The 15248-nt window shown below is 41.4% G+C and overlaps 1 protein-coding gene across 3 annotated transcripts in view; it reads right to left on the reverse strand.

Moving 5' to 3' along the window:
• The window catches only part of SMOC2 (SPARC related modular calcium binding 2), a 148380-nt gene that overhangs the window by 132338 nt on the left and 794 nt on the right, over positions 1 to 15248 (reverse strand). The window lies entirely within an intron of this gene.

Raw genomic sequence — 15248 nt, forward strand, 5'->3', positions numbered from 1 at the left:
ACTCAGTTTCTACTGGCTCCTAAAGAACTAGGCCTTACAGGGATGATGGTAAATAAACAGGAACAACTGGGCAACTCTGAGTGAGCTTGTTCTTAGACTCAGCCATCAATCAGAAGCACAGCAGTGATTTAGCAGTCACCTAGGAAAAAAGCAGAAATATTTGCCCAATTTTTTTTGAACGAAACCTGTCTCCTCCGGTTCTGAGAGGCATCTGTAGGCACGCTGTCACCAATTTGGCCATTACCAGAGCTTCAGGACTAGCTCCCAAGCCCTAATATACACTTCCTAGGAGGGAGTCCCCAGACAAATTCCCAAATGACCTACTACATACAGTGGAACTGCACTTCTCCACTGGATGGATACACCACCCTCCACAGGGTAACGGAAGGGTCCATAATGAAGCAGCTGAGTGCCGCTGATAAATTATCTCTAGGGTAACAAAGTACTGGGTTTGTATTTTATTAGGTGGTGAGCAGAAGGAGGATAACATCTGGATTCACAGTCCATCAGGCTGAATCTGCCAAGTGTTCGATTCAAGTTACAGTGTATTTGAACAACGCCATAACAGTTAAATGTATTCCCATGGCACAGCCCCTAATGCAATTTGGAAAATGAAATAGCAATAGTGCAATGGGGTTCACCTTTGACATGAAAAGCGTGATGAAGAAAAAAAGACTATCTGAGAGACAGCATATAGTCAACAGCTGTTTGAGAAAGCAAACCAGTGAGCAGCGGAGATGTCTGGGCTAGAAAAAGCTTAAAACCCTGATCAATGTGCTGCAACAACAACACAAGTGACCCGTACTTGCAAAGCCAACCCTTCATTTCATAGCACCATTCACAGCTTCAAGTTAATGGACATGCGGGAGTACTGGCCACATTAACTGAAATAACAGCATTAACTAGTTCCATGCATCATACAGTTACTAAGACGGAGGCTGGCTGTTGAAAATACAAACTCCCGCATTGCATGCTTCCATACGCAATCTGCAGAAGGAGTTCTAACACAATGCGCAAACGCTTCTGGGCAACAAGGCAGATTCTCGACTAAGGTAGTAGCAGGTAAGCACCCTTGCTTGAGAGAAGCCTCACCTTATGTATCCTAATCCAGCTGGGGCAGGATTCCAGGCCACTGGGGGGCAGCAGGGCTGACAGAGAGGTGCGAGCTTGGAAAACAAAGTGCTTCGTGAAACCAATGCACCCTGAGTGTGCTTGCCTGTATTACGCAGTCAGAATGAAAAACAGGTACCTTAGCGCTCCCAGTTCCATGGGCTTTTCTTAATGATGGTGTTGATGAACAAGGCACATAGATGGCCTTAGCTCTAATTTAAGAGTTGTGTATGCAGATAATTGATGTGACTCTGATGTAATATGAAACCTTCAGGGATTGCCTTATAGCTTGCATGAAAGAAAAGAACTTTATAAAAATAAGTACATGTTATTTATAACCCATTTTATTTATAGCCCATTTTATTTTGGAACAAGCATATCACTTTTGAAAAAAAAAAAAGAAAAGTAAAGAAATAGAAAAAATACTAAGACACGAGATTTTTTCTTCACACATTTTTGGGATGAGTACAGCTTCCCATTCTGTTGACCTTGATTACTGCCTCTTCCAGGTCCTGCTCACTTCTATTTCACCTGAACTAGTGCTTCCACCAGTTATCTTTCAGCCAATCTTTGGCTCCCAGGACAGTTTCTGGAGCCCGCATTCAGCATGTCGTCTAAGAATGGCTGTGTCTCAGAAGAGATTCTCCCCTTGCTGCCATGATGAAAACCATGATTTTCACCCCCCAAAAAATGGACCAACACAATAATGGTCTCTGTGGATGTGGGAGTTAGCTCCAGCTTTCCTATATTTGTCCTGTAAAGTGAAAGTTAGACAGTATTTTAACAAGCTTTATTTCACAAATTAACGTTTGCCTGCTGTTTCAGTGGAACTTCAAGTTCTGTAGTCACACGCTTTTGACAACAATATGTAAGAAGCATGACTATGATGACAAGGTTAATTCAAGAAAGTAAATACCACTCAGTAGCAACAGACAGCAGAGAGGTGATTTTGCGCCATTCCTCTGTACAGTGTATGCCCAGGGGTATCCTTCTGTTGACCACCTTCTACCTATATGCACAAAAACCTGACAACATATTTCTGTTTTATTCGAGGGGCAGACACATAGAGACTGACAGAGATTTTATCACGTCTCTGAGGCTTCATATCCAAATGTGTTCATTGACAGTATCAGTTTCAGATATTGCAATCATCTCCAAGCTCCTCCACATGCTTCTGCCCTTATAGAGGAGACCCATAGTCAAGTTTATTCTCCTTCATTCCTTTCAGGAGAGCAAATAAAAGTTTCCCTTGTTCAAGAGTCAAGAGGACAGACACATGTCCAACTTTGCCTTGCTCAAACTCCCAGTGGACTCGGGAGTATGTAGTGGAGAAGGCTGGACACATGCATTATAAAGAGCGTGGAATATTTGAATTACCATCAAATAAACACTCTGGCACCCACATACAGCTGCACTTGCAGCTCCTCTATGCATGACACACACAACATGATCAGAGAGCTCAAAACTTACTTCTGTTGAGTATCTGTCTCGGGCACTTCTTCTCTCCAAGTCACATGAGGGTGTACAAAAGCAAACTGATATTCAGGAGGGACAGGATGGAAGCTGTGATTGTGACCCCCCTCTTTACCAGGAAGGACTGCAGCATGGTGAGGCAGAATCATTTCTGACCTCTCAAAATGGTGTACTAAGGGGGCAAACCATCTTAACTCCCTTCAACCACGCTTCTCCACTATTTGAACTGCCTTGAAGACACCTGGCACACATCCCACCACTTTTTAAGCAATGCAGGACACAGAATGTGTGGACGGGACACATGCAGCCCTTGGGCCATTTTGCAGTCACAAAGAACTGATACAAAATTAAGCAATCAGCTCCAATTAGACTTTTTCTAACAACTTTTGAATGTCACTCCACTAAACAGTAGTGTTTTAGCAAAAAACAGAAACAATGAAAAATAGTCACAAAGGTTTAAAAGGTGTTGAGCTATATTCAAACGAGAAACATCAGGTATGGGAAGTAGAAAGCATCTCTTTCTGCCTCCCTCAGACACACACGCACACCTGCTTTGCTGTTGCTGACAGCAGATAGCTGCGGGGCTCTTCCTGAGAGACATCCTGCATACCACAAAATAGCTGTAGAATATGAACTGTGACCCCCTTCAGCTTTGATAGACTTGTCATTTAGCTCAAGCTTTTCCATCCATCATGGACACTCTTTCAAATGTTTAACTTTTTTATACGAACATCCCTTGAGGGAATTTCATTGCATCTCTGACACTGGTTTAATTGCTGTCAGGTGGAAATAGTGAGTTTTTACATGTGATTAGTCCTATTTGTAACCACCTAATTTCATTGAACGCATCTGGTTGCTTCTTACTTGTATTAAAAGAGTATGATTTCCTGACATGATTGTAAAATGAATCTCACTTTGGAGTTTCCTCACCCCCAGGTGTGCAGAGAAGACCCAGGATAGCAGTTTTAAAGAAATGATTTACTTTTCTGTCAAGGAGAGAAACTGTGTAACTTTTAGATTGCTCCTGTCATAATAAGCAATTCAAGCAATAAAAGCTCTTTCTGTTCTCTCATGGTTTAGTATGACAGCCAAGAGAACTACTAAAATAAAACCAACTATTGCTTGAGGCAGTTCCTGAAGTGGACCTGATCTGAGACTTGAAGGGATATGGTGTTCTTTTCAATCTTCAGATAACACAAATTTATCAACTACCAAACACAGCTGCCCTGCAGCATCTCCAACATAGTCAAAAAACCTAACAACTTAGAAATCTCGTCAAATGAAAACTAACACTTAACTCCTATGCATCATCCCCTGGTAAATGGGGTAAATGCTATGCAGCATCCCCTATGCATCATCATCTGGTAAAAAATTCAGATCAAAGTGGTCAGATCAAATTGTGTAAACTTCAGGAAAAAAAATCTGAAATTCTGACTATTAACCCCAAGGGAACTTTCAGCTTTTATGGGGGTTTTCCAACCATCATTGGAAAACAAAAGGAAGAAAAGCATTGCCTGGGAAGGTATATAGTCCACCACTGGATACACATATATGACTGACAGGGGTAGTTTTAAGATAGGAGATGGCAATCTAGGGAATTTATTGCAGCTGATGGATAACATTTTGAAGCCCCAGCTAGCCTATAGGAAGAAGATCTGTGCTCCTTGATAATGCTTGACACCTCTTTGAGGTTGTCAAGAGAGCCTTTGGGCCAGGTTTCCTAGAGGGTTCTTGGTGCCACTGATATAGAAAAAAGAGCACATTCAAGAGGTGGTGAATGCAGGAGCAAGAACAACTCTCAGCTCTTTGGTCTGCATCCACAGGATGGAAGTATCTTGCATCCAGATCCAACTTCTTTTCTCCCTCATGAAAAGGTAGAGAAGGGCAGTGATTAGAGAAGCTCTCAGCTCCATGCTGAGCTACATGCAAAAATAGGAAGACACATCCAAACATTCCCTTTATTCTTTGCAGGAAAGACAAGGCTGCGTTGGTTCAGGGCTTTTTTTCCTTTAGGGGAGAAAGAGTTTTGCACCATGAAAGGAAACACATACCACAGCCCAAGAACCCCAGCTTTAGGGCAATGATAAGGTTGAAACACTAAGCTCTCACAAGTCAGGAAATACCAAGCAGATGACACGTGGCCTTCTGCACTATACAGATCCCCTTTGACCAGCAGTATGACAAGACCAGGGAATAGACCCTTTTCCTCATCTCTTCCTGTCATAGTGAATTGATAGCTCCGATTCTTTACAAAAGGTAGACTAGGTTATAAAAAAAAAAAAAAAACAAAACCCAAAACAAACAGCCAAACACCCAAACCAGGAAAGTCTATACAAAGTAGTCAGCTTGGATATTATGCAAAGGATGCAAAGAACCAAGCTGCGGCCACAACTGCCTGATGAACTCCACTATTTGTATACCCTCCATTATTTGTGTTCAGCCTTGTCTGTAAGCAGGTGTCATTCAAGACACACTCTCATTTTATCATTAAACTTGCTAACAATGGTAGACCAAGAGAGCCAACCAAGAATGAGACCCTTTTGCCCAAAACATGGTACAAACCCAAAGAGCCTACAGTCTATAAATAGGCAAGACTTGTAAATACTGGGGAAAAAGATGTACTAAGGAAAGAAGATCAACTGTACGGAGGAGAAAGTTGGAGCAAAATCTGCAGAGGCCAGAGACAGCCCAGTCAAAACCATGAGTCACAAAGGATGTCAGCTTCAAGCTCTTCTGGGCTTGCTCCTACCAGCAGGGTTTCTGCTAGCCCTTTTCTTTGGTTTTACCTCAATACTACATGTATTGTGAATCTGTGATTATCTCACCAGTTACTCCATCAAATCAGCCGTGCTGTGTCTGCTGTGCTTCTGTGGGTTTGTCATCAGCCACCCAGGTGCATAAAGCAATCTCTCTCAGCAATATTCAAGCCATTTCATCTTGGTGTCAGATCTGGCTTTGCCAGCTAGTAGGAAACACTCTGACTGTCTCTTTGCCTTGCATCTCTCCTAGCCTTGTGTCTAGGGAATGTAAAACACTGACACTTCAGAAGAGCAGCACTGCAAACCCATTTTGCACTGGAGAAAATTACTGCACTAGGTGCAGACAAATAGATATTGCAACTCTGCTTTTTGCCATTTTTCCTTCAGAAAGAAATCAATTATCAGCACATGAATATTGCCTTGGAATTTTATTGCAAACTAATGGAAGTCCATCACCAAGCAATGACAGAACTTTTGCTCTGGGAGTCATTCAGCACCTGGAAAGGGGAAACTTAAACAGAAGAGCAATTTACCAAATGAACACTTCTTTCAAAAAATCTTTCCCTTTCTCTCAGAAATGTAATTTATGGAACCTTTCAAGGAGGAAACAAGATGGAAAGATAAAACCTCCTGTACAAAGTTCAGATTTGCAACTAAATCCACTTAGGCTGAAATCCATCAAAAATTTGACGTGCTTGAAAACTGCCTTCCCAGGAGGATGCAGTCTGAAACATAATCCCATTAAATACAGTGTGGAAAATAAGTTGTCCACTTTGTTTTGTCTTGCTCACCAGAATTCCTGTAATAGATGCTGCAGAAAGAAGCGTTATGGATACATGCAATGAAATGAACAGGCCGTATGCTTTCTGCAGGCTGAACCCCTCCCAGTGTCCCACAGTCAAGAGAGCGCATATGTAAGGCCATACTTCCCCTCTTGTCCACACCAACCTGCTCTGAACTCTCACCAGTGCTAACGATTAATTAATGTCAAGGCAAGCCATGTCATTAAAGACGCTTCTTTTTACAGAGCTGTGTTTTACCTTCCAATAGTTTCTGTTGAGATTTGTTTCCACAAGAGTCTTTTCCCATTTGAGGGCTCACCTGATGGGCAAGTGCTGAAAAATGAAGGTCCCCAGTTTCCCCCCTGCTCCCCTCCAGACTTAAGCAGCCCTGTAGAGAAACAAGGGATTCCCAGAGGGGACAGGGCAGACCGTGCTGCTCTTGCGCTCCCTCCCGTGGTGGATCCCTAAAGCGTCGCAGAAGAAGACAGGCGACCTCCCTGTCCCTGAGGATGCTGCGCAAGTGATGCCCACCGGGCTGTATTTGCAACGGAATGGGCAGGAGGAGAAATGGAGAAAGATCTGTATAGACCCCCTCTCTACTTCTTATCTTACGTCCCTGAAGTCTTTGATGGTTCCCTCCTAAAAGTAAGCCATCCTACAGAGCAGAGACAATTTACTAAACAAATAACAAATAAACATACTGTCAAGTCAGAGGCTTCTTTAGTTTCTTTCTTGACATCTTTTTCATTCCTGTACCCTCTTGTGGGGGACAAAGGTGTCTTTAGAATTTGTGCTATAGTCCAATACAACATAGCATACTTGGGACCAGGTTTCACTTATTTGATTTCATTTATTTGACAGCAATTTTTACTTTAAAAAGTGACATTTGCTATAGTGATTTTACACTCCAACAGGCACATTAGTCCAGATGATGGCTACTCTCTGGCCTTGAGCAGTGCTATACAGCACTACTGGCACAAAAAGGTGGCTCACAGGGACCACAGCACTTGACAAATGTAATCTTGCAGAGTCTGGGTCAGCTTCACTGGCACCCCTTTGGCTGCACTAAGTGCCATCAACGTGGATGCTAGAGTGAATGAGAACTGATTAAAAAGACTGTGATTAAATGCATGAAATAATTCTTCACCTACGCAGATGGACATGAAGACAAATACATTAACTGGGGCAACTGAATCAGAGACAGTTTGGAAGCCACATTAATGTGTCCTTACGATACCTCCTCTGACAGTAATTCTCCTTTTAAGACCATTATGTTCACCTTGTGGTCCCAGATAGGAATCCAGTGTTTGGATACCTATATTAAGGAATCCAGTGTTTGGATACCTATATTAAGTCAGGATGAACACAAGCGCGCTGCAGCCAGCATGGCGCACACGTACCAGTCTCACTGAGGTTCTCACATTTTAATCTCACTACCTTTCTGATATGCTGCCAACGCCATACTTCCACCCTGTATTCTCCAAAAAGGGGTCCCAGACCGTAAGCTCTACCATTAGCAGAAAGATGCCACTGTAAAGAGCAGCACCTAGCAAAGGAAAAGGTTTGGGAGTCAGCTCTCTAGATTGCATGATCTAGATCCCAGGCAGATCACACTCTCCATGCTGTGTGATACTTTAGGACGTGTGGTCTGGTTTAACAGCGCTTCTGTTCACGTAGTCATGTTATGGTTAAAACATGGTTAAATGGTTTGTGCATCCACCAAAACATGACTCTCCCTTCTCCCCCCTCCTTCAAAGTAGTAATGAGACTCAATGGCAGACTTTTACTCAGACTAAACTCCACCACTCCTCCGCTTGACTTCAGATAAGAGCAAGAAAAAGATAATAGAACTGAGTCATTGCTTTCCCTCCCCGACATCCATGCATGCCCGCAATCTGCAGGTTTTCTCTGTACTGCAGCTTGCTGCATGGACCATAGTGAGTCCATCCTGATTACCATTAAAATGATTCTTCATCTGACATTACTTTCATTTCCAAAAATGCACAGGCCTCTCCTGAGCATTTACACTGCTTATTCACTGGCAGTATCTTGCTTTCATACTGAACAAAGAATATTGATAAATGTATGACAAATCGATTCTGAACAAAAGACTGTGAGTACTTTATGGCAGCAACTGTATCCTAAAAATCTGTAAAATACATGCATGCAGCAATGGCATAAATAAAGAGCATTCCAGAGCAATGGAATTTTTCTTTGTTTTCATGTAAGTACTCTTTAGGTGCTCTAGGACAGAGTCTCAAAGATTTATAGCATATGTATGACAGCTAATTTGTATACAGTTTAAAAATGAACACCTAAAAGACAGGAAAGTATACTATTACATCCTCAAAACAAATTTATGGTAACAGAAAAGAAAAAAAGATCTTTACTCAGTGACTCAGAAGATGACAGAACAAGCAGCCTAAAGTAAATGAAGAAAAAAAGCTAGTTTTTGGATAGGTATGAGGTAAACATTCTTCAGCGAGTTTTCTAGTGGCACAGTGAGCAAGTCAGGGAGAGAGCTGGACAGGATCGCCTTCAGGAAATATTTTCTCTTTCCGTCCCGACAAGAATTCTAGGATGTATTCTCTATTAGCCTGGAGTCTCAGTAGCTGATGAAATACTTAGTGGTCATTTTTAAAAGCTAATAAATTAGGGGGAAAAATTCACTGAAGGGCAGTTACTAACTCATCAAGGCAATTTCTTTTGTAAGTAGTGGCTATAACTTCAGCTTGTGGGACTGACTCCACACAAATTTACTTCACAGGTTCTGTGGTAAGACAGGACAATACATTAACTTTGCTTGTTCGAAGACCATTCATAATTTGGTAAAGTCATATTAAGAAACACTCTGATACTGTTACCACACCAATCTAAATACCACATGCTTCTGGGTAGCTTTCACTTCCCCGTAACCAGGAGTTTGCATCCTTTTATCCCATGCACACCATTGCACTACACCAATGGCTGTAATTCAGACCAATTCCCTATGTAGGTGGGGCAAATAGGCAAAGACTGAAAAACCGCAGGAAAAAATGAAGTTATTTATGCTATACCTGTTCTTCTCTTTGCCTATGGCCACTTTCTTGCTACAGCTTAAGTTATCCCTCCTTTTCCTTCGACATAAATTACTCTGCATAATATCAGCATATTGTAAACTGTAAGTTTTTTCCTGAAGCACGTCCCCTTTTCAGGCGCACAGCCAGTGTTGCACTGGGAAGTGCTTTATCTACCACTGTAGATAAATATGAAGGCAGTGATTATCAATTAATAACCAGAAGTGGATAGAGAAATGTCAACAGAAGCATATCCCGTGAGATTACACAGGGCCATTGAGACCAAACTGATTGGCATCACCAGAATTTTCTTGTAGAAGACAGTAGAGGGGCAGAGGAGGGGAGGCCAGTATTCACACAGTCAAAAACTATTTTGACTATATTATTTCTGAAGAAAGCATTCCAATTTTTCACTGTGAAATGACCTTCATTGTGAATCTTTCATCTGAACTTTTTTTTAATCTACCTCAAAACACAATATTGAATAACCCAAAAAAATTAAGAAGCATTTGGGTTTTGATCCCAAAGAAAACATAAAATGTTTGGAAATCCCCGAGTGCTTTGCAAAATGTAACCTCCATTCACTCTGCAGCTTTCCCAAGAACGTACGAATTTGTTCAGATAAAAAAACGCCACTCCTGAACCAAACGCAGACCTTCATTTGCTGTTCAAAAATAGGTCTTTGATCCCAACTCCTTCTTACTCAGTTTTTAATTTTCAGGCGCCTCTGCACTTCCTGGTCTCAGGCCTGACAGGAAATGGAAGTACCAAAATACCGTGAAAATGGCTGCGCCTGTGGTGAGGCTGGTCTGGCTGAAGAAATGGAAACACTACCAAAGTCCTGAGTGAGCCAGATCTTGAAAAGATTCGTAACCTTATTTCCAAACCAACATGGTTCAGATAGGCTTTGGAGAGGAGCTAAACCCTTGGAGGCTTCTGAAAATGAACCAAGCCACGAGGTTTGCCAACTGTCAAGGAATACATATGGCTGTTCCTCGAGGTATTTAGTGGGCAATGGGGGACGGACCAAAGCATCACAACTGGCCAAAATCTGCATGATCTACTTCTTTTTGTTTCCCTCTCCACCCATATTCACTTCTACTCTTTGCTTCTAGTTTTAATATCTTATGGGTGTGCAGTCAACCTGCCCCCTCCATTATATCTTTCACATTATAAGGTAGAGTTTACGTTGGCTGCATGCAGAAAAGCTACTTCTAACCCCTGATCAAAAGCTTTACTGACTCTTTCAACAATAACCCCCACAGGTTTTGTTTTTGTTTCTTTAGTGTGAAGTGTCTCGAGAGTTTATTGCAAGGAAGCATTGTTGAAAGTGTTTTATTTTCAGAGCTGATGTACCCTTGGTTGTACCAATGCCCATTTGCAGTAACAATGCTGTTAGGATCTGGAGCCACTTACAGTTTTATTTATGGTCTTGGGTTTTGAGTCACAATTAGAGTAACTTTTCCAAATGTTTGGGTTTGCAGGCGCCATACAAATGGGTCCTTAACTTGGAAAGCTTTGATTGTGTTTAGCTTCTCTTTACTGAACTACCTTAGTGGTCCATCTTATATTGGTGAGTGTTGTGGAAGCTATCCAGCACATTAAATGCTATTGAATACTCACAAAGCATGTGCCAAGGGAGAAAAAGAAAACAATTGTTCCCTGAAATACTCAGCCTCTGATGAAAGGAACTTTTAACAAGCAGAGGTGTTCATTTCAAGAAGCGATTTCAAGCAAACTTTCTTCCTTTGTAAGATCTAAGATCAATATTGTATTGAGAAGGACACATGGTTCAGTGAGGCTTTGAAAGAATAAAATTAAATAGTTTGTGGTATGTTCTAAGTCATCAAGATTTTAAAATAAGAAACACTTGTGTCCTATTGTTTGTACAAGCACATGCACACACACACCACCACAACTGAGATAAAAGCTAAGCTGATGGTTCCAAAAACACAGCATAAACAATGCCAAAGTAAGTGCGGTGATAAGTGCAATGATCTTAAACTCACTTATTCGAGGAACAAAATGAGCTTTCTTCAAAACATTGCGTTTCAAAATAAAAGTACCTATATCCTCAAGATATGACTATTCCCCTAATAACAATATGCCAACAAGGCTCAGCTCTCCTCGGTTTCATACATCCAAAAAGAATGGGTGTATCTCATGGAACAGAATAAAACTACAAAAATGTTCCAACAATGTGTTACATGAGTTGCAGACTATTACCTGCCTTTCATAAACAAGGTAAAAGGACAAGACTACTTAAGATATTTTCTGGAAAGTAAGAATGTTTTACATTAGTATTTGACACAAGAGGAGGAAAAACCAGGAGCAGCCAAATTGGCTACAGTCCCTCCAGATCTCATGGTTTCTTATGAAAAAGAACTCTTCTTAGCCTACCTTCCCAGAATGAAAGCCATTGTTCTGTTGCCAATGTTTGTTTATTTGAAATAACAATAAATAGAATACTAAATAATGTTCTCCTCGCCCATGCATCCCTGTGGCTCAGTCAGCAATTCAGAATTGGAATATTGTTTCCCCTCACTTTGTCTATTATTGCAATACGCTCCTACTCAGAAGACACAGGAGCAACTATAGCAAAGAGTATTTTTTGACCACAAGAGGCCAAGATTGCTACAAATTCAAAGTAGCTTTGGGCTATCTCTAATCCACAAGAAACTCCTGGCCCCTGGTGCACATCCTGGCTCCCCAATAAAGATTCAAGTGTGCATCAGCCCACCCCTCTTGTTCCTCCTCTACCCTGGCACACAGACAGGGACCCAAGTGAGTTCTGGCTGGGTCCACAGTTTGGGCGGAGAGTGACATGTTAAAAGACTCATACACTCAGTTTCGATGGAGCCATGAGGACCAGACTCTAGACTGCCTCATGCATCTCAATTACCTGATGACTATTCTGATGCATCCACCTGCCAGAAATTGTCCTGATGGCTATTTCCAAGGCTGTAGGAAGCCATACTCTCATCAGCCTCTGCACACCTGTAGTCACATATCACTGAAACAATCAGAAATCTCCTGGAGGTGTTATTTGTGTGAAACCTATGTAATTTCTTGCTTTTGGACTATTGCAAGTCTTCCAACATTCCAAAAATCACATATTCACCTGAACAATAGACATGGGTGGTTGTTGTATTTCTGCCCAAGGGAAATGCAAAAATATTATTCCAAATTAAACGGGGATACAGCTCTGTAAAGTACTGAAAGTCTTCTCGGAAAGTAACATCGGCTCTGCTTCTGCAGCTAGCAAGGACATAAAGTTAAAACATCCCAGAAATCTGTTTAGACAGATGAAAAACATAAAGACAGATGCTGATACTCCCCTCCCTGCCTGGCCATCATACAGTTTGTCGCTTAGAACCCAGAGCTGTTCAACATCCATGCAAGGAAAAAAACTGCTGATACATGTAGTCATCTTTTGGAAAATGAGTTTTCCAAAAGTTGCTTTTGCTAGAGAGAGCTTTAACTTTATTATCACATGGTTGCTAAGATTCATCTTATGGCAGATTTACCACTGCGGTTAAGGAGACTGTGTCCCTGATATTGCCACCACCTGACAAGCTGCATGTGCCCATGACAGTGTGATACCATCAGGGGTGTGTGCACTCGCCCTGTAATCGTCCCGCAGCTTTCATGAAACTCAGATCCACAGTGAAACATGCTCTGTCCCTGTGGACTCTGGTTATTTATAAAAATGTCATAGAATCATAGATTGGTTTAGGTGTCAGTCTTTCTTTGTTATTCTTCCAACCACAAATAAAAAGAAAATCTTCATCTGATGTGTAGAAAAGAAAGGTTGTTCTCTGTCATCGCATACTGGCACAGCTGGTGAAAAAAAACCCATATATTTTCTTGGTCTTTCTACACAGCCCGGGTTTGTTTTTCCTTATAATTATGCAGATACTCTCCATGAATATTTGAGAAAGGTACATGTGGTAAGAGGTTATACAGTCCGTGAACTATAAGCAAAATGAGTAAAGAATGAGTAAATGCAGGATTAAAGAATGATTTAGTGCTGTGGTATTTGTTGGTAATAGCATTTCTCTTTTTTTTTTGTTTAAATAGGGAAGTACACAAATAGTAGAAATAAACCTGCCTCATTCAAAGTTTAGTCTTGTGGGAAGATGTAAAAAGTATGTGTGCATGAGTGTGTCTGTGTGTTGTTTTCTTCCTACAGGTGTCTGACAGTTCATTACCCATTTAATGGAAAGATTTCTAGTGTAGTCTAGTATTCGTATGGGCTAGCCATCTCTGTAAGAAGAGCACAGGCAGCAGAAAAAACTAGCATGGGCTCACTACATACAGTCCCCTACTAACAAGGCTAGCTACCCTTACCAAAATGTTCAATTCAGTCCGAAAGCTTAAAGTCTCCAAATCCATTACCTTTTTGGTAGCAGAAGGTGGGGATTCCACCAGGATTAACTTTTCTGATCATGGTTCATAAAGATGCACGTTACTATAAGGTAGAGAAACAAACAATACACACTCTGGATGGGTGAAAAGAGGGAACAGAGGGACTTCTCTCAGCTAACAGTGAAGTCAAATACATCTGCATGTGTCTATGCCATTTAATTTTTAAAGAGTCTGCCCAAGTGCCGTTGGCCAGATTTTTCTTCCCTTTTGTGAAGCAGGCAACCACTCACTGAATGACAGTTACATTCAGCAATGATTTATATACATCTATATATGTTGGCTTTGGCATCATTTGAGTCACGTATCATTTAAAGATGATCTACCAGTTACAATCTTATTTTACTTTGGGCAAATTAAGTTTTCGTAGCATTTCCAGTTTACTTCAATGCTAATATTTAGAACTTTTTTATGTACAGAAAAAAGACTATAACATGTAATCTCTTGTAAATTCCATTTACACACTTGTGAAAGTGAACTTGGAATTAAATGGCAATGTTAACCTGTTAACTAGAATATATTATATTATATAATATATATAGAATATATCCCCTGACAGTCTAAGGGTGCTTCAAATGAGGTTCTTAAAAAGTGAAAGATGAGAATCACTTGACTTTATCTGTCCCTCACTTTCAAATGCCACACACTAAAAAATTCAAGGAGCAAACTCATTTCTTTAAGGTTTTCAATTAGCAGCTTCTAATCTACAGATAATTTCCAAATAGCTAGATGAGTGGGCAAAACTTTTTCTGAAGAATTTCAGGTATGAACAGCTCAGCCATCCCCCACCACTGTTTCTCCTTGAGCTGTCCCTATCCCCCCCCTACTCAAAAAAGGTAAAAAAAAAAAAAAAGAAAATAAAAGAAAAAGAAAGAAAGGAAAAAAAACCAACTCTCAGTATTTTACAGAAATTTTTATGAAAGACTGAGACAAAAATAGGGTCTATTTCACTTTGCAACTGCCTGTAACTTTAGCATAATAAACTCTAAAGGGCACAGCCCTCACCAAAACACTTAAAAACAGCTTGAAAGGGGTACTCGCTGCCCGTTATGTTTACTCAAGCACTTGTTTAAAAACACATTTAAGGAAAATGTTTTTATTTCTACAGATTGCATTAATTATAGCTTTGCAAACACTGCAAGCTCTACAAGAAGACTGAACTGAGCTATTAGCTGCAAACCTCAGGTCTTGGCTAGAGAAGTGGTTATGGCTTATTTAGCAAGCCTAATGAATTGGCTCACCCATCTCTACGCAGAGTTCCATGTTTAGCATCATGGAGCCCGGAATAGCCAAAGAGGCTCGTTTCACGTCGCTTTATAATTAAAAATAAAGTAAAACCGGTCAACTCAAGGCGGTCCAAAAGCAGACCTCACTGCAGCATTATTCCTCCTCGGGCAAATAAAAGCATTAACGCGGGCATTAACACTGTCCCGAAGCTCTGCGGAGACCCGCAGTAAACTTCCACTTCGCTGCCACGGGCCCTCCTCTCTCCCTGGAAAAAACGCGAAGGGGCGGCGGTGCCGGCTGCTGCCCACAAGCCGCGGCGGAGCTCCCCACCTCGGCTGGAGGCTCCATCCTCCGCCCGAAGCGGGGAGCAGCCCCCGGCCCGGCAGCTTGCGGGGCTGGGGGCGGCCGCACGCCGC

This window comes from Chroicocephalus ridibundus, chromosome 3, assembly GCF_963924245.1.
Source record: "Chroicocephalus ridibundus chromosome 3, bChrRid1.1, whole genome shotgun sequence".
NCBI lineage: Eukaryota > Metazoa > Chordata > Aves > Charadriiformes > Laridae > Chroicocephalus > Chroicocephalus ridibundus.